We start from the raw sequence: 5,191 nt of genomic DNA on the forward strand, positions 1-5,191 counted from the left end.
ACAATTATTATTGATTGCACTAACAGTTGCACGCCAAATACGATATTATATATTTCTCAGAGATTAGATAAAAATAAATATATATGAAGTTTCGTGGTATTAGATGACAGAACTTATGAATAGTTAAAATACCCTATTTTGAGAAAGGGTGTCTTGCTGATCAAAAAATGAAAAATTATTAAAGCTGCCGGGCTGCTTGCAAGTTGGAAGCAAGTGGAGAAGTAGAAGGCATGACTTTGTGACTTTGCGAATGATAGGGTCAGCAGTGTTTAGAAACACCAACAATGAGTTAGAAGAGTGCAGAGTCTTACATTATAGGTTGTACCCCGAATCAAAAAGGAATAGCAATGACTGAATTTGTTTTTGTCTATTTTTTCTATTGTCGAGTCGTTTGTTTTGATTATTGGTTGTTGTTTCTAATAAAAAAAGTTCTGAAGTAGCTAGGCTGAGTTCCGGGCTGGCCAGCGCAATTCACTTCAATTATGTTTGTGCACATGAATATATGTACATATATATTCATTTAAAATATTGGGGTTTTATGTTTGTAAATCGAGTTATTTCATTAATTTCCCCTATTATTAACTTATATTAGTAGCCAACAAAAAATATAATATAAATTATATAATATATTTACATTATAAAAAAAATTTAACAAAAACAGGCTTTAACATATTCAATAAAGAAAATTTGATTTCCTTATTTAAAGCAAACATCTTTCCCAGGTAGCAGCGAACCATTCAGGAAAATGTTTATTTGTTTCCATTATGCAGTCGTTCATTATGCTCTTACAAATATCTGTATGGTGAGCATTGTTTGCAAAACGTTCTGCAAATACCCTGTAATGAACATTTGATATATTAAAAAACATATCTGTTGGGTTTTTTGGAGCACGTTTTCACTGAAATTTCTGGCGTAAATAAGGTCTTCCGTCTGCAGCTTTTGGAGCATTTCTATTTTGGATAGAGCATCATCGCAAAGCTCGCAGTCGAATTCGTGCTTCATGATCAAGTAGCCATCAAAATATCTTCGAGATACTACTTCTCCAACACTGCCAAGCGTACATATATCAGATTGATCTGCTTGTTGTGTGTTGTTCGTAGGCAGTTGAGCACAGTTTTCAATTGTGGAATCATTCCAATCTTCATGCTCATCTGGGTAGCAAACCCAATCTAACTGCAGATCTTCATCATCTTCACAGTTTTGGTCTTGCAAATGCGATTTTGTTATCAATTTCATTGATAAAAGACGTGCAGTTAAATACTGCATTTCTCGCACAGATGGATTTAAATTGTTTGCCGAGTTTAGAGCGAATAGCTCCAAAAAAGTTTTCAATGCTATCTTGATTGAATCGAGTAAGAATGCCTGGTGCTATTCTTCGTATCGGGCTCCAATTTAGCAACGTTCTTGGGTGCGGCAAGGAAAACAATAGGATCGACCTCATGAATTTATAGCATTTTGCAGATCTATAATTTATGTTAAGTAACACATTTTTTTCAAGTGCACTATATTGTTTTTGCTTGCCATTTAATAGCATAGCTGCGAATGCTTTACTTTCATCATTCGTACCTGCAGATATAGCGATGGACCCTGTGTATAAATTTTCACATCTCGAAGTCCAAATTGCATTATTTTCTGCTAATTTGCTTGTAAATTTATCTTTTTCTTTTTCATTATTTTCAAACTGATCAACAAGCTTGTCGTATTTCATTTTAAGGTCGTAGTACATTTTTCGCCAATATGTTTTATTACGGCAGTATAATTCACAACGGGGGCAATACATGTTACATTCCCCGTTATGCATATTTATATGAAAATAATTATCTGCAAGGCGTTTGTTGGATGTTACTAATGTATTATTTTCATTATTTTTAGGCAATTCAATATCAAAAACTGGCACTGGTTCAGAGAGCCACTTTTGAATGCCACCATCTGTTTTATTTTGGAACTTTCTGAACAACTCACACTCAGTAATTTCTATATTTTCTTTATTATTATTTTTTTTTAAAGGGCTTTCATGTACATTTTCTATGTACATTATCGGTCGAGAATTTTTTCTTAGTTTTTTATTTAAAATATCCTGAGGATGGAAATGTTTGTTGCATATATATAAATGCATGTTATCTTTAAACGATGGTTTAATATTACAAATCGATTTCCACTCAGCTCTTTCAATCGAATTAATGGGAAAAGCATGAATAATCGAAGGGGGAGAGGAACAATTACAATTTTGTATACAGCAATGTCGTTTAGGTTGCCAAGGACGGCTAAAACAAGAACTATATTTCGGCTTCTCATCATGTCCTAAAATAGGTATGCATTATGCATATGCTGTTAATAAACACACATAAGCCACATTTCAACACGGAACAGATATTGACAACACAATTAACAAAACATCCCATAAACATATACATTGAAAACAGTAAACATCCAACTAAACAAAATTTGTCACACTTGTTTTAGTTGTTGCTTAATTTATAAACACATACACAAAGTTTACTACTACAATACAACAAATAAAGACATAGATATGTTTTACACACTTAAGCATCTCTTTATTACTCAATGCATATATACATACATATTTCGCCTAAAATATAAATACAACATAATCATTGGCTAGGACAAGGTACCACGAAATTTCTTGGGGTAGGTCATAAAATAACTTCGTTGCCGCATACGAAGAATCAAATTGGTCGACGACCGATCGTGCGCTAAATGCCGAGGCACAGTCAGTTTATGACTCCCCTCCCTCGCCAACGAGCGACATTTTCAGTGTCACAACGACACGGAAACTTTATATACATACATTCGTACGTAAACAAATTGTTTTATAAGTATCAGTCATTATTACTCAATGCTCAATGAGTATCAGTATGCACTCACCCAAATTTAGCGTGGGCATTGCACCGTCTTTAATCTTTTTTAATAAGAGGCAATCTTTTTCGAAGTGTTCGTCGCACACTCTAGTTCGAGAATTGACATCTTGAACATTTAGTTTTAGATTCGCACACCACTCCAACAAATTGTTCTCATGTATACGAAATAGGCGGCTGCCTTCATTGCATCCTTTTACCACACACTTCACTGTACGCATTATCAATGAAATTTGGTTTTTTAAATATCAATGAAAATGTGTCAGCGAAAATTGACAACCAGTTTGGTTTGCTCATAAAAAGCGCGAAAATGAATATGTACATGCAAAGATGCAAGACACGCATACATACAAAGCACATCAACTGTAAAAGCGCGCGCACTGATGGAAAGCAGAGAGAAAGAAGACAAAACAATAATTTTCTTTGCATTTTGGGAACTCTTTATTCGTCAATGAATTTTGAGCAACAGCAGAAGTAGCAATGGACAGCCGAGTGTCGTGCTTGCAATTTGTCATTGAGTTATACTCAATTGTCCTTGCAACCTCGCTATCGCTATTGAACTGTTTCGAAAAAGAGCTTTTGATCCAAAAGCCTCCTCAGTCTCTTTATTACTCAATGGGCCCTCACAGAGCCGAAGCTGAGAGCAAATTCTATTTTTAGCCTTTTCGTTCTCTCGGCTGTGAGAGCGCAATGCTACAGATTTCGTTTTCGTTCTCAATTTTCAAAAAATCAAGCTGCACAGTAGCATTTTGTTGTATGGCGTTACTCATCTTAGTGTTAATATTGTCTTTGGTAGTACAATATTTCTACGAGAGGTCTAAAAATGTCATTAATGTGCCGTTGGAATATTCCTGGTAAATTTGATAAGCCAAAAGGCACTTTGCGGAGCTGATATTGTCCGCTTTGCGTAACAAATGAGGTGTACTTCTTACTGTCCTCGGCTACTGGCACATGGAAGAAGCCATTCTTCCAGTCGATTGTGCTAAATATCAAAGCCTCTTGCAGGCGATCGAGCTGATCATCTATGATTGGCAATGTGAAATTATCTTTTATGATTACCTTATTTATTCTTCTGTAATCGATACAGAATCGTGGTGTGCCATCAGTCCGAGAACCGCTGGACTCGAAAACTCCGAATCTGACTCTTCGATAATACCATTTTTCAGCCATTCATCAACCTGCGCTTCAATGATGCGTGCCTCTCTAAATGCAAATCTTCTTGGTCGTGAAAAAATTGGAGTTTCATCTAATAAAATTATTTTCATCTCGACATTTGTTGTTGTAAAGTTTTCCGGCTTATAGTTTTAACCCATCTTAAGTACTCTGTTTTTTGTAATATCACCAATCTGAGAGTTTATATCGACTTGATCATTATCAATTACCGCATCAATTTTTATTATTTACCGTTGCGATTAAATGATATTTCCGCATACAATTAAAGTTCTTCTCCAATTACTAGTTTAATATCCATACAACTTGGGTTACTACGTAAAAATTCAAAACATACTCATATTTATCAATTTTATTCGCGTTACTAAAACCAATCAAATACAGTCTTTTAATTTTGGAAGGGAAAGTTCCTTATAAAAATCTTCACGTAAAACATTAAACTTGCTGCCGGTATCAAACAATGCTAAACACTTCGTGTTTTTGAAATAAACTTATTTTGACGTTAGCGCAGTTTTGTTCTTTACAACACGAATATTTGATTTGACTTGATTTTGATTTTCACATTTTGCCTTACAATATTTCGATATGTGTCCAAATTGGTTACAATTAAAATTTTCTTCCTTTTTGTTTAGTCATGCAATTGTTGGCCAACGCCCCTTTTCTCCACAACTAAAACAATTGATTTCTTTTTTTTTTCCCTGTGCGTACCACTCTGCATCATTTGCACCTTTTTCTCCTTGTCAATTTTATCACTTTTCTTATTTTTTCCACTCAATTTTTAATAGTCCTTTAATTTGTTTTTAAAGTCGTTCATGTTTTTTGCACCATATAAAATCGATTTGTTATTGGAAAAATCATCTACACCATCGATCACGTATTGCATGAGTGCTTCGTCCTCCACATTTCTACGAGTTGCAATGTCTCTCATTTCGTCGCTTGCTCTCAGTCAACTGTGAGTGTATTTGCTTGCTGTTAACTCCAGATTTGAATTCGCTCAACAATGCACTCTTCAGAGCAACCCATGAATTGAGATGCTTTTCGCTCAAAACAAATAATTTCGCAATGCCTCGCAATGATTTCCTTGCGAAAATGAGCGTTTGCACATCACTCCAACACATAAGCAAAGCTTGTTGTTGTTGTTCACT

Source organism: Drosophila virilis, chromosome 5 (genome assembly GCF_030788295.1).
Source record: "Drosophila virilis strain 15010-1051.87 chromosome 5, Dvir_AGI_RSII-ME, whole genome shotgun sequence".
Lineage (NCBI taxonomy): Eukaryota > Metazoa > Arthropoda > Insecta > Diptera > Drosophilidae > Drosophila > Drosophila virilis.